The following is a 14,737-nucleotide window of genomic DNA, read 5'->3' as shown; positions in this document are numbered from 1 at the left end:
TAAGGCAATTCCATGGGGCTTGGGTTAATCTCAGGGTAAGGCAATTCTGCAGAGTATGGGTTAACCTCAGGATGGAATACGGAGTCTGGTGGCACTGAGGGTTCAGGGAAGTTAATTTCTGAAGCTGCGTAATGGCTGCCATTCACACAATTTAATGGCCACCATGATTTTCCCCCATGTGGCCAGGTGCTCACAAGTTTCAGCATAGCTGTCTTTGGTGGTATCATCAAAAAGTCTGTGCCCTACTGCTTGCCAGTCTGATGGAAGGGGTCCATTAAAGGGAAAATCTTTAACATGGCTAGACCCAGTCCAGCAGGGTCCTCAGTCTTGCATCAGCCATATTAATAGATTGCTGATGTAGGAACCGCCTTAATAGATTGCTGATGTAGGAACCGCCATACCTGGTCCAAGCTCCTGCTTTGTTCCAGGGATATTCCATCTCCCATATTCTTTCCACGGGTATACTCACCTATGCTAGGTGAGGTACATGCACTTTTGATTCTTGAGTTCTTTCCCAAACTGTCCTGGATCCTTTTCCCTGGATCCCTCCCAGACTCTTCCCAGCCGGCGCATCCCTTTGATCCAGTGGGAGTTGCTACCGGAGCGATAACACACCCTGCACCACTTCAAAGGTCCCGATTTGGGCCAGCCATTCTGTAGCAATGGGGAACAAGGCAACACAGACCCCCTTATGCATCCAAAGGAGATTGCTTTATTGTAGAAATCACCCCTTTTTTATACCTTTAATCTCCACCTGACATAACTGAAACCAAACCGAGGCCTAACAGAACTTAACAGAAAGAGCACACCCATTGGTGCGCTGCAGTGGCTCAGCTGCAGTGCTGCTGTCCACACATCCTATCACCCAATCAGCTTCTCACTCATACCCTTCTCACTGTCCACGCATTCCTCCAGCCAATCACAACCTCACTTCCAATTGTCACTCAACTGGCTCTTCACTCATAACTGCCTCTCCCCTCTCAATGAACTTCCAACCATCCAGCCTGCTGCTGTGCCTTTCCCACAGGGCTTTCTGGTGAGCATAAGCCTTAGCAACTTCAACAGTTTAACAGTTATAATCTCATATCCCACAAAAAACTTCATGTGCTTGTGTGATCCTGGGACGCCATTAGGGAACTACAGTTTTCCTGTTACAAGTCTCACTAGTGCCTGCCCTTTAGTTGAAGAAGAAAAAGCCTTGGCTGGTATCTCTTGTCTGTTTTAGTTAATGAAGCATCAGGATATGTTGTATGTGTCCTGCTGGCTGAAGCTCAGTTCCCCTGTATTTTATTAGCCAGACACTTGTATTTGGAGCTTGACGTTGTCACCTCTAGAGCCACATAGATTGTGAAATAACTGCTATCTTGAACCAGAGGAGAGAGGCTGTGCTTGTTTGAAAACAAACCAATGGGAGATCCCAGGTCAGAGCTACAATTTAATAGGAAAGGTAAATAAAGGCAAGAAACACAGGCTTACAGTGCGCTGCAGTGGCTCAGCTGCAGTGCTGCTGTCCACACATCCTATCACCCAATCAGCTTCTCACTCATACCCTTCTCACTGTCCACGCATTCCTCCAGCCAATCACAACCTCACTTCCAATTGTCACTCAACTGGCTCTTCACTCATAACTGCCTCTCCCCTCTCAATGAACTTCCAACCATCCAGCCTGCTGCTGTGCCTTTCCCACAGGGCTTTCTGGTGAGCATAAGCCTTAGCAACTTCAACAGTTTAACAGTTATAATCTCATATCCCACAAAAAACTTCATGTGCTTGTGTGATCCTGGGACGCCATTAGGGAACTACAGTTTTCCTGTTACAAGTCTCACTAGTGCCTGCCCTTTAGTTGAAGAAGAAAAAGCCTTGGCTGGTATCTCTTGTCTGTTTTAGTTAATGAAGCATCAGGATATGTTGTATGTGTCCTGCTGGCTGAAGCTCAGTTCCCCTGTATTTTATTAGCCAGACACTTGTATTTGGAGCTTGACGTTGTCACCTCTAGAGCCACATAGATTGTGAAATAACTGCTATCTTGAACCAGAGGAGAGAGGCTGTGCTTGTTTGAAAACAAACCAATGGGAGATCCCAGGTCAGAGCTACAATTTAATAGGAAAGGTAAATAAAGGCAAGAAACACAGGCTTACACAGAATACAGCCTGACACCCTGTTGGTCAGGGTGGTGATAGTCCTGTTAAATAGTGACTGCAGTCCTCTTGAAGTGATAGATGTGGTTCTGTTGAAGCAATGCTCCTGTAGAAGGGTCTGTCTTCCTCTGAAGGTCCAGTGATGGTTATGTAGCTCTTGTCCTCTGGGAATCCACTAGGTAAAGATTCCTATTTGGCTTCTGCTGAGCACAAGCTTGACCCCAGAAGCTTGTCACTGCTTCTGCAGTCACTGCTGTGTTTTCATGCTAAACTTAAAGAGTCTGGTTCCCTGGCAAGGCTGAGGCCTCCGCCAAGGTCTAGGCAAAACACAGCTCAAGTCCTCTGGCAGCAGGTGAGCAAGCTGAAGTCTCCTCAGCTTATCCAGGCGCAGAGTCAGGTTTAGCAAGAGCCCTGTGAGCGTTAGACCTGACATGACTCATGTGACCGCCTCAGAGACAGACCTTCTCTGTGTTACTGGGGCCTCAGGCAGTTCCCCGGAGTCCTTTCCCTCTTGGTCCCTGAAGGAAGACCTCCTCCTGGGATAGCTTTATCTCCCCGCAAGAAAAAATTATTGGGGTACACAGTCAGCATAATTAGTGTGAATTAAAGTAATTTGAAAAATGCCTTATTAATTAATCATCCAAAGGCTTCTAAGCAGTGCAGGGAAATATGTTTTTAATTATAAACACAATTTATGTAAGTTGATGGACTCCCCTTTAAATTCAAACTCCTGAATGGGAGAAAATGAAGGCTTATTTGTTTGTGCTTTCAAGGCTGTATCCCAGTTGTCTGGTTTGCTTGCTTGGACTGCAAGCAAAAACTTTTAGCCCAGTGAGCCTGGAACCATTGAAGTAGCTCTTTGCCTTTCTTAATACTCTTAGTTCTGCTGGAGTGTTTAAGCAGTCACTCAGCAGGGCCCATGCTGGGCAGACGTGCTTTTGTTTCCTGTCCTCTTGGTGTTCAGAAAGCAACAAGTTAATGCCCTTGAGTTAAGCCAGGCCTCCTACAGACAGATACTGCTTGAGCTTCCTTAACTAATCCCTACCAGCTCCTGTTCTCTCAGAAGCTGCTATTCTCCTGCCACTCCAGGCCTTGCCTCCTACACAGCTCTGCTCAGGTACCTTGGTCCTGACTTGCAGCAGCTTCTGCCATTCCTGCTTTAGGCTTGCTGAGCAGTCTGGGTTGCTCAAGCTTTCCAGCATGTTTGAAGGAAATCTCCACATTGACTTTTACCATGCTGAAAAGACAGGTTAAGTGCCATTAGTGCTTTGGGGGTTTTATTCCCCTCTTCCTTCTTAGCAGAGTAACGTTAACTCTAAAGCCTTTCTGAGCATTTCTGCTCTGGTTTTGTTCCCAGCATTCCAAGTCTTTTGGTCTGTGGCTTAGAGGCAATGCCAGCATGGCCTGATGAGCCTCCCAAACAGAAGAGATGATTTCATAGTTCTTCACATGCACTGCCCTGGCTATCTTGGAGCCAGACATTATCACGCTTTGGAAAATCTGCTCCTGAGTCTTGCCAGAAGATGGTGAATTTCCTTGGAGATTCATAGAATGTTTTGGCTGGAAGGGAACTTTCTCATCACCTGTTGTGACCCCTCACATAATCCTTTCATGTAGGGATAGTGCTGTCAAGCCTGTGACTTTGATTTGGACTTGGAGCTAGTCCTTCAGAAAGGACTTTGATCCAGACATGGTGCTGAGGGCTCCCTTCACTTGGCTCCAGTGACTGGCAAAGAAGCTTTTGCCTCCCCAGGTACATCATTCTTCTCAGAGCATTGTGGTTTCACAGACAGGCTATGAATTGGGAGGCAGGAGGGAACAGGGGAGGTGATGTGAACAAGGGGCAGGGTATTTCTCATGCTGTCGCTTCAAAACTAAGTAAATTGTAAATTCCACTGCAAATCGGAGCTTTCACCTTATCTTCCTGACAGCACAGCAAAGGTGAGCACAGCAGTCATCCATAGTGATTTGGATTGTTCAAACAATGGTCATCAAATTCTTTTGAGCAGGGGTATGTGAGATCAGACACAATTATCTTCTCTCCCAAATAATTCTGCTCTGCCTTCTTTGGGTATGCCACCACCATTTCTAATCTGCAGTGAGTTCTAGAGCTCTGGGATAAATGAGACCTGATTATTTTCAATATAGGTGTGAGCAGAGGGAACCTCCTTGTGCACACACCAGCAGCTTTTGGCACTGCATCATAACGAAAGCTGGAAGAGCTTTTAGTGTCATTGGCATTGGAATGAACTCTGGCTTGTCCCCACTGGATTCCCTACAGCAATTGCAGCCCCAGACTGAACTTAACGGTTTTTCCTGAGCACTGCTGAAAGATGCAGGTTTGGAGTTGCAGGGATTAAGCTGTTATTGGATTTGGGGACCATCCTTCCGTCTCTGTAAACACAGATGAAGGGAAACTGAGTCATGCAGTCTCTGTTCTGATTTGTCAGTCAGAGAAGTGCCACCATTTTTGGTTTGTTGCCATATTGGGGAAAATAAATCCATGAGGGAGGATGCCACAATCAGGACCATTTTTGCTATTGTTACTATTTTTCTTCCTTGACAGGGGTGCCTGGCACACATTCTTGTGTGTAGTGTCTCTAGACACTGACTTCAACAGAAGTTCTGATTTTAACTGTGTTTCAGGGCAAGATAGAAATTACCAGGAAAATGACAATGAGAAATTTTTTGGAGGACCCTCCTGCAAAGTGAGGTGCTCTGGAGGAAAGAAGTTGTCAGCTCTGTGCTTAACCAGCAAAGCTCTGGACTTTGTGCTTTTAGCTCTTGCTGAAGGCAGTAAGTTCCTATGTGTGACTGCCTGGCTGAATGGGAACTTGTGTTGCTTAAAAAGTGGGACACGTTGCAGGAAATTACCTTTGTAGGCAGCCCTGAGTGCTAATCTGAACTAAACAGGATACAGCATGAGTCAGAAGAGCATGAGCCAGGCCTGGACACTTGGCTGGAACACAGGCAGGGAAAGGCAAGGGAATCTGAGCCATGTGTGCCTCTGCTTTTCCCTCCTGCCCAGGGATTGTATGGCATAGCAGTTGTCATGCCAGTGAAGGCTTTAATTCTTGGTCTTTGACCCACAGTGGGATGAGCAGGAAATGGCAGCGGTTGGAAAGCAGTGATGGCAAAACTTACTACTGGCAAGTCTACATGTCAGCACCTGCCAGCAGCTCCCAGCCTGTTGGCAATTTCCAGGAAAGAAGAAAACCCTGGTGAGGTTTGGACCCTGCTGTTCTAAGCTGTGCTCTCTGGTGTTAACCCTAACAAGCCCTCACTATAAGCACAAACATAGCAAGGGATCAGCATCCTGATTTTGGGGTGGAGCTTGACTGCTGTATTCAGGTTGTCTTTGGATAAGAACCCTTGTAGCTCTTGCAATTTCATGTTATGTGGAAGTTAGGGAGTTCCGTGCGATTGCCAAATCTTTGGAATATGAAACTTGCGTTCAGCTCCCATGAAGCGGGAAGCTGCTGTTGGTAGTCCCTGGGTGCATGGGCCAGGCTCACACCTCTGTGCTGTGTGTTGAACACGAGGGGATTTGCTCAGGTGTAAAGAGAGAGGTGCTACCTTTCCCTAGGGGTCACTGGATATGACTTTCCTCATTTGGAGATTAAATTGCCTGATCTCCCCTCAGACTCCTTCTTCATCCCTGGGACCAGGCTCAAGGCATGCTGCATATCCCCTTCACCTGGGGAGCAGTACCTGGGCAGGGCCACCTCACTGCACTCTGTAATTATACAGCCACATAGCTTTTTCCACATTCAGTGCCAATAGTGGATGTGAAGAGGTCAATGGAGGTTATGCAGAAAATTAAATCTGACTTTTCCACAACTGCAAGTGACTTCTTCCCTACTGAGATGAGCCTCGTTAGGAAGGCTGGAATGTATTTGCAGACATTCACAAAGAGGCTGAATATACTTAGAAAAAAGTGTGTGCAGTAACTCCAACTTTACAATAGGATGTTGATTTAATTTTCCTCTTACACAAATCTTAGAGCCTTTATTGTCTAAATAAGGCTTTCCAAGGCCCTGTAAGGTAGAATGTTATTATGGATGATAAAGCCAGAACAACCAAGGCTGGTTGGATCACTCTTGCAGGTACCCATCGTGGACTGGAATCTGTGAAAACACAAGCATAACTTTGCCCCCAGGTTTTCAATGGAAAGGTCCTTCCTATTTTCTACTTTCAAGATTCTTGGTAAGTCTGAGTGAGCTTGTGATTCACAAAAATGTTGCTGGACTGCGGTTAGGTCATTCTGAATGTGATTGTAAAAGTTAAGAACATGTAAGGCCTTTGTGGGGAATATAGCCCATCCCCACACTCCCTCTTTTAACAACTATAACATGAACATATTTCAACCCAGTAAAACAATGCATATAAAAAACAACAAGCACTACTGAGCAAAAATAAGTAAGATAATACCTTTAACTGGCTAAATACTTTACCATCACCCAGAGTCTGCCATTTCTGGAGAGCCCTGTTGCTGTTGGCCTCATTTCAGAGAGACAAGACACACTCTTTCAAGGCATGAAAAAAGCTACCACTTTATTTTATACATCCCTTTATATACTTTTATAAACCCTCCCATGTCTATTCCCTATTGGTCAGTAATAAGCTGTTACCCCATAGTATAATTGGTCAGTCTTGGACAAGGTGTCTACATGCAAGAAAGGGTTGTTTGTGAGGTATTGTTTTCATTCTTTTGCTGAGATGATTTGGATTGTTGAAACAGGTGCAAGAAAACAGTCCTAATCTGTAGAATTCTTTTGCAGGGAAACAAGTTGTTTTTCGCCATTACAGGTTTTGTTTTCATGAAGAGCTGTTAGCTTTCTCACAGCTATGTCAGACCAAGTTACGATTCAGTCTGCAAGGCCTTATACAGGCCCGCTGTTTGCCACCACAGAGACCCATTTCACAGTGAGGACCTGAAAAACCTTTCCTGGACAAGATTTCTAAGTTTACCTCAAAAGGGGGCCCAGCTTTTATAAGACCAAATCAGCAAGTCAAAATTAATTGATTACACTTCTAGTGCAGAAATACTTGAGTCTGGTGGTATACTTCCCTAACCAGCCAGGGCCAGGGCCTAAGCCTTGACTGGGAGGGTTTCCCTACAATATCTACAAGCAAACCTTTATTAATGTAACCAAAAGAATGCATATAATTAACATTAAATAATTATCTTACAACTAAATTCCTTCATAAAAACTCTATTAATGCTGTCTGGATCCGGAAATATACTACCATCACCCAGTTAACTAAAATCTAATTAACAGTCATGTCAAAATCTACGGCTTAGTTAAAATATGAAGTTAGTTTTTAACAAGAGCAAAAATCTACTTAAAAATACAGGAGCATCCATAACAAAAAGCCATTAGAACAATTCAGGGGGTCACAAGGTGGTATGGTAAAATCTTTGGTAAAAGCAATCTTTGGTAAAAGCAATCTTTGAGGTAGGCTCCAGGATTGTGGCAACATTCTGAGTAACAAAACCAGGTGAGTTTCACAGACCAGTGGCAAGAACTTTATGCCAAGCTTGCAGCCACCGCTGCAGAAGATGGCGGCCTCGTCTCCCTGGGCAAAACCTGCCTTGTGCAAGGAGCAGGGATGTGGCACTGCACCTGCCAGTGCCACCAGGCTCCTTGGGTCACCTTCTTACTGCCCACATGCAGGGAGCCGCACACATCCCGCTGGAGCTGCTGTGTCACCGGCACAACGTTTGCCGCTGTCCCCTGCCTGTGCCATATGCTTGCCAGCATGGCATGGCCTGCCATGTGCTCGCCACCATGTGCTTGGCACCTTGCACTCACCACTGCCGCTACAGCGCTGCGCCCCTGCGGCTCCCCATGCCCTCCCGCCTCCGCCTCTGCTGCTGCTGCTGCTGCATTCTTGCAGAGGGCAAATGGACAGGGAACGCACTATCGCGAACGGCCCACCCGGCTCCAGCTACTCACCACAACACGGCTCCACCTGATGGCACAGGTGATGGCACAAGCACTTCTAGGATACCATCAGGGTCCCCTCCAGGATCAAATGGGTCGGGGAACCAGAAGCCATCTTCTGGTTCTTCTCCCACACCCCCAACAGACTTACGGTCATTTCCTGGCAGTGCAGAAGAGGTCAGCATGGCTGCTGCAGTGGCACAAGTGTCCTTCTTTGTCTGGTCTGCGGGTGCCACATGCACCATGAGTGCCTTGCACACAGTCCACCATGGACACAAAAGCTTTGTCAGCACTGCATTGACTTGCATAACTTCGTCCCTATAACAGTGCATCCCCAAAAGTGTCCCATGTCTGAGGGTCAAAAATACTGGTGTCATCTGAAGTTGAATCACAGTCTTTTGCCCAGAAGAAGAGTGTCCAAATCTGTAGATTCAACTTTCCTAATGTGCTTTTTTAAAATCTCTTCTAACGTCTCTGCAACATTCTGTTCATCCCCCATCGTTCTCAGCTGCTACCCTCAGTTGAAGAAAAGTTGATTGGCACCATGAGCTTCGTTTCAGCTCCTGAGCATCGGTTCAGCTCCCAGGCTTTGTTTCAGCCGCCTGTGAAGTTCAGCCGAGCATTGGTGCAACCATACTGGTACAACTACTAGTTGCCTATCAAGTCACAATTTGGGATGCCATTTTTAACAACTGAGGCATGGACTCAGACCAGCAAGGAATCAGAATCATTTATTCAAAGAAACAAGCTGGTTTTATACACTTCTTCAAGACACAGTATTTCCTTACATGGTAATTCTCACTAAGTGACCTATCACCCATGGCCACGTCAGCAACACGCTTTCTTACTATCCTTCTGTGGGGTGGTCACGGCTGTTCACCCGTCTGTCAGCTTCTGGCAGGCTGCTCTCTGCAGGGCTCTGCCACGTGGCACCTCCTCTCCCCAAGGTCAGGCAGAGACAAGCCTCTCTGTGCTGCCATGTGCTTCTTTGTGCTCCATGTGCTCCTGCGGGTGTGTGCCATGGCCTGCAGCTCAACTCTGTCCCATCTCTTCCCACAGTTTTGCCCATTTTATGCAGGAGAAAGAGAAGCAGGGGGCAATCCCTGTTGAGAATAAAGTCCTCTTGTATTCTGGGAATCCAGGAGTGAGCAAGGACAGGGAAGGACTTGCTGGCACGTTCAGGAGGATCACATTGTTAAAAATGCTTGCAGAACCAGGGATGTTTCCTTCCAGTACCGTGTGCTTTGGGATGGCAGAGATGTTCCTTTCCTACCTGCAAGGCTTGTTTCCCCTCAGCTGGGCCATGGCAGCTGCGCAGTTCCAGGTGGCTGCATGATTCCAGGTGCCTGCACACAGCTGCATTCCTCCTCCAGCAGCAGGACACTGGTTACCTTGGATCAGGGCTCTGAGACTGCACATGGCTTGCTGCTTCTGTGAAGGCTGAGTGACCTGGATGCTTTCCTACTGGGTTTGGGTATCAAAGCCTTCCTAATGGGATACCTGAAGGTGTAGACAGAGGGAGGGGCAGGAACAACCTCAGAGATAAACTCCATTGTGTAGGAGGGTGGAGACTCTGGAATGGCCTCAGGAAGGAGTCAAGCAATGGCATGTTATCTCTGAGGCGCTCAAATACTGGTTGTCTCCCTAAAGAAAATGAGGAAAGACACTTTTAATGTTCCTAGTGTGGCAGAAGCCCTACCCTTAGCAGACAAGAATCCACACAAGGGCAACATGTTTTGAATGGACATGTTTGAATGCCCCAAGCCTAGAAAAATCTTCACTGGCAGCTCATGCCTCATTAGGTCTAACAATATCTACTGTGCAGACAAGGGTAGGCCTCTTCAGGATGTGATGCCTGGAGGTGACATCATCCCGTGGTGCTAAAATCTTAGAAAGCCTGTTGAGTGTTGTACTCTTGTGGGTTTTTTTTTCCCCAGTGCTATAAAATATTTGGATTTGAGATCAGTTATGCCAGCTTTTACATTGTAAAGGTTCAGGCTATTTGTTGTTTTCTCCAGTCCCCAGCTGCCTGTGTCCTAGTACCACTGAGGAATCTCAGCTCTTCTGTTCTGTACCTTATATCAGTAGATTTCCAGACCTTATGGCAGTACAGAAATGCTTGGAAGAATGCAGTTAGTGTATTCCACAAGCCTAGAAAGCAGAGACAAAGAAAAGTCACCAAAAACACATTAAAAAGATCAGAATCTTTACTTCTGACATTTTATCTTTTCAAAATTGAAGGCAGAAGGAACTTGTTATATGCTCTGTTAAAATTTCTATAAAATCTCACTCAGCTTTGGTTTAATCTAACCTGTGGGTTAGCAGAGAAGCTGTGGTGGGAAGGCAGGGCTTGCTGCTGTTTTGCTGAGTATGCTGTGCTTGTGGAGGGGAGCTCCAAGCTCCAGTGACAAAGAAAATGGCTGTGGCAGCTGAGTAGTTCTTCAAACATGATACAAGTGCTGTGTACTAGGCATATTACTGACATCCAAGGAGGCTGAGACAAGAGGAGAGATACCACAGTAATGTAATCAGAGGCATTATCACGGGTTGATGGCAGACCTGGAGAGCAGGATGTGCACAGGAGTGATCTGGCAGAGCTGATGCTGGAGGAGGGCTGGCTTGTCCCCATGGATGAGATAATATTTGGTCAGTCATGAATATACTCTGTTGCTCACAACGACCTCCTCTGAAAGGACCAAAGCTTAGGGGCTCTTAAAAAGTTAATGAGAAAAAGGGAAAACAAAATAGTTTCATACATCACTCAGGTGGGCTGGGATGAGGAGTTTTCCTGTATGAGAATTCTTGGAGGTCCAAATAGTCTCTTCTCTTGCTGGGCCAGAATGTGAAACACTCAGAAATTGCTCCCTAACTGTAATATGATGGGAAAAACCAAGTTGAGGTCAACAGAATCTTGATTTCTAACATTACATTGCTTTCATTTTGAGGCTTTATAAGCTTTTGGAAGTAGTATCTTAGAAGTTGACATTAGAATTTTTAATTGAATCAGAAAATTTCCTGTACAAAATTATGAACTATTTACACATTCTAGCCACTTTGAAGAGGAAACCTTTCCCTGTAAGAACAGAAACAAACTAACCTTTTCTGACCAGAAGCACCTTGTGATAAGTTGGCTTTCCTTATTGAAAAAACAAACAAACTCACAAAACAAAAAAACCCCACCAACATAAACAAAAAAACACTCCACCAATTCTCTGCTGAATCCAAACCTGGGGGATCAGTTCCCAGGAGAGAACGTGTAATAAAAAGTAGTCCCAAGTGTGATATGTCAATGCTGATAATTATATTTTTACCTGAGAGACCTTTGCTGTTCCAGGGAGCCCAATCTCACATGTGCTAGCACAGCACAGTTGGAAGTGTTGTACCAGGCTGGACTGTGCAGTGCATCCCTGTTCAGAGCTGTGTCCTGATGGAGTGTAGGAGGAAAAAGTTCTGAGATCACTGGGAAATTCATCCAGTAACTTCCTCCCTACTGTTATCTGACAAACTTTTCTAAAATCCCTTGTAACTACCTGTACTCTGCTGACAGCAAGTGGGACCCTTAAAGGCTGCTCTGAAATTCTTGCTTACTGCCAGAAATACTGTTACAACTTGTCGATTCCTTCCCTCTCTGTGCCACAAAGGGACCAGCTGCCATGTCTGTTGTGAGGTGCAATTTTGGCATCTTGGAAAGAAAATTGCAGCTGGAAGTGTTGCTCTGAGCTCTCTTTGGAGGATGAAGGTGGAGAGGACCATGGTTGAGTGTGCAGCAGAGGAGTGTCGGGAAGGATGTGACTACAGCTGAGGATGAGCTGCTGGACATCCAGGAGCAGAGCTGAGCTAGCAGAGCACTTGGACTGCAAAACACAAGGGCTGCCTTTACAGAATGTGCTGAAGTGGATGTGCCCCAATCCTGAATTTGAGAGTGAGAAGAGAAACCCCAATTATTTCAGAGGAATGCAGGGCAGGAGAAGGGGAGTCACAGGAGGAGGATAGTGCAACCTCAGTTTATCTGTTCCTTATCAGATGTCACCACCTGTTCTAGGCTGACCTGACAAAGCCCAGGGCTATTGCCATGGGTCCTCCGACAGGCCTGGAACTCAGCGGTGCATCAAGGGATGTCTTGGAAAGCATTCCTGGCTGCAGTGGATTCTCCAGGAGGCTCTCACTGGGAATGTGGTCCTGCTGGAGGGAAGGAGAAGAGGGACATTGGTCTGTGATTTCAGTGAAAATGACAGTGAGCAAACGACCATCAGGAAATGACAGAGGTTGTGGCTGCTCCATTCCTGAAAGTGTAAAAAGCCAGGTTGGATGGGGCCTAGAGCAACCTGGTCTGGTGGATGTTCCTGCACATGGTAGAGGGTGGGACAGGATGGGCTTTAGGGACCTTTCCAACATAAACCATTTTGTAATCCTGTGACAGCAAAAGTTTCTTCTGGTGGCCTACATGGAAATACTGATGGCATTGTGATACCTGGCAATGCAGTCCCTGGCAATGTATGGAGAAGGAGGAGGAAGTGCCCCATCAAGCACTGTCAAAAAGCACAGGAAAAATTAGACCAAAATGATCCCCCATAACCCCTAAAACACAGAGGTGGGGGACAGTACCATAGATTGGCTGTTACTGGTGTCGAGTTCCAGCACTCTGAGGGGGTGAACTGCTCCCTTTGAAGTTGGAGGTGTTTCTTAGGGCAGTGGAGTCCAGAAGAGCTGGGGGGTTCAGTAAGTCAGTCCCTTTATTAGGTGTAACAGCTCCCACAACTCCTCCTCTCTCCACCCAAAATCAAACTAAAATGCACAAATGAAATTTAAGCCTCCTTGAACAATGTTCACTGCAAGTGGTCCTAATTAACGTTCCCTAAATGGCTGTAATTAACTACCAGCTGATGGAATATTTACTCCAGGATTTTTTTTCTTTAAAAACACAACCCAACACAGACACAAACAACTATTTATTTAATTATTTATTCTACAAATTCCTGCCACTGATCATGCTGAAAATGTGACTTACAGAGCAGGAGCTGAAACTGGAGTGGCTCTTGTGCTGAAAAAAAAACAGATTAAAGCACAGGAAAAGCAGCTTGCACAAGCAGGCAGCACTCCCAGAGCCATTTGCTGCACCAGCTTAACAAAGTACAATAAATTAGCAATTTTAAAATAACACAATTTCCCCCATCACCTCGCAGAAGCAGTTTTTCCATGATGCTTTGCCGGCTCCTCTCCACATCCCTTTTGCCAAACTAGTCGGTTCCAGTTCAGTCATAAATCGCTCGATGTCACGTAGTGAAGGGGAGGTGACGGATGTGTTCCCAGCCCTGGCAAATCCTTTATCGAGCTCCACGAGCGTCCGCTGCCATTGCTGATCCGCGCCTGCCTCCCCTTGGACAGGCCTGGCCACTTCCTTTCCCAACAACCCTCTCCTGCTTGTTTGCTTTTAGGAAAGCTGATTCAGCCTTGGAGCGAGTGGGTGCAACACCTGCAGCGCTTTGGGTCCTGCCCCTGCTGCCTGCAATGAGCTGAATGAACTGCAATGGAATTGCTCCATTCCAGCTGAAACAAGCCCTATCTTTATTAATTTTGGGGCCTGTTTTCCCAACTGTGGTGGCAGTTTGGCCTTGGAAAGGCAAGAGTGGACTGTGTGTCTTGCAGGCTGCTGAGGCACCCGGGTTGTGTCTCACAGATGATATACCTGTTGGATCAGCCCTGAACCAGGGGCCTGGCCCATTCCAGGTGGTATTTCCAGGGGATGGAGTGGGGATGATTTGGGGGTGCTGAGGTGCCCTTGCACCCTCTACTCGGGGGAACGAGGGTGGTTTGGGGAGCGAGATTGCTCGTGGGTGTGTAAGATGGAGACTGGAGAGGAGGTGAAGAACCGGGGGTGCATGGATGTTATACCTGCATGCCCTCTCTGGGGCATCTGGGGCAGGGCGTAGGTCAACCTCTGTTCCCATGGTGGTGGCATGTCCCTAGGCCTGCGCTGCCCTATCCCCCTGGCCCTGGCTGGATCTGACTCCCTCCTAGTGCCTGTCATGCCCCAGCACCCTCTGCCCCCCTGACCCTTGCTGTCCTGCCACCTGTGATCACCCCCTGCCCCCCTCTGCTGACCCTCAGCCCTGACCTCACCCCAAGGCTGGGGTTGTGCCTGCCCCCGTAGCCCACCTCGACATTCTGTTGCCCCTCAGCCCTGTCTGACCACCCTCCATTCCTCCTGCGCCCCCGGACCTGCCCTGACCTCCAGGCCCTTCTGACCCCGCCTTGTGCCCACCACGCCCAGCCCCGCACCCCACGGGACTCTGAACCTCTGCTTCTTCCCCACACGTGCATTACTCCCCAGTGCCCCCCAGGCCTGTCCCCATCCCAAAGCTAGGTCTGACCTGCCCTTGAGCCTGCTGCCCCTTCAGCCCCCCCGAACCCCGTAACCCCACGGTCCATCCTGAGCCCTTGCTGCTCCCCCAGACCTGTGTGACACCTGCCATGGCCCCTGCCCCCTCAGACCTGCCCTGACTCGCACGTCCTAACGACGGCCAAGCCCCACCGCGGATCCCGTGGAACTCTGCCTCTCTGCTGCCCCCCTGCCCTGTGTGACCCCCCCATTCCTGCTGCCCCCTCCGACCTGCCCTGACCCCCGGCCCCACTGACCCCCCCACCTGCCGC

This window comes from Passer montanus, unplaced genomic scaffold (genome assembly GCF_014805655.1).
Source record: "Passer montanus isolate IOZ18808 unplaced genomic scaffold, ASM1480565v1 scaffold148, whole genome shotgun sequence".
In the NCBI taxonomy this organism is placed as follows: domain Eukaryota; kingdom Metazoa; phylum Chordata; class Aves; order Passeriformes; family Passeridae; genus Passer; species Passer montanus.
The sequence above is the reverse complement of the archived record's forward strand: the minus strand, read 5'-3'. Positions refer to the sequence as shown.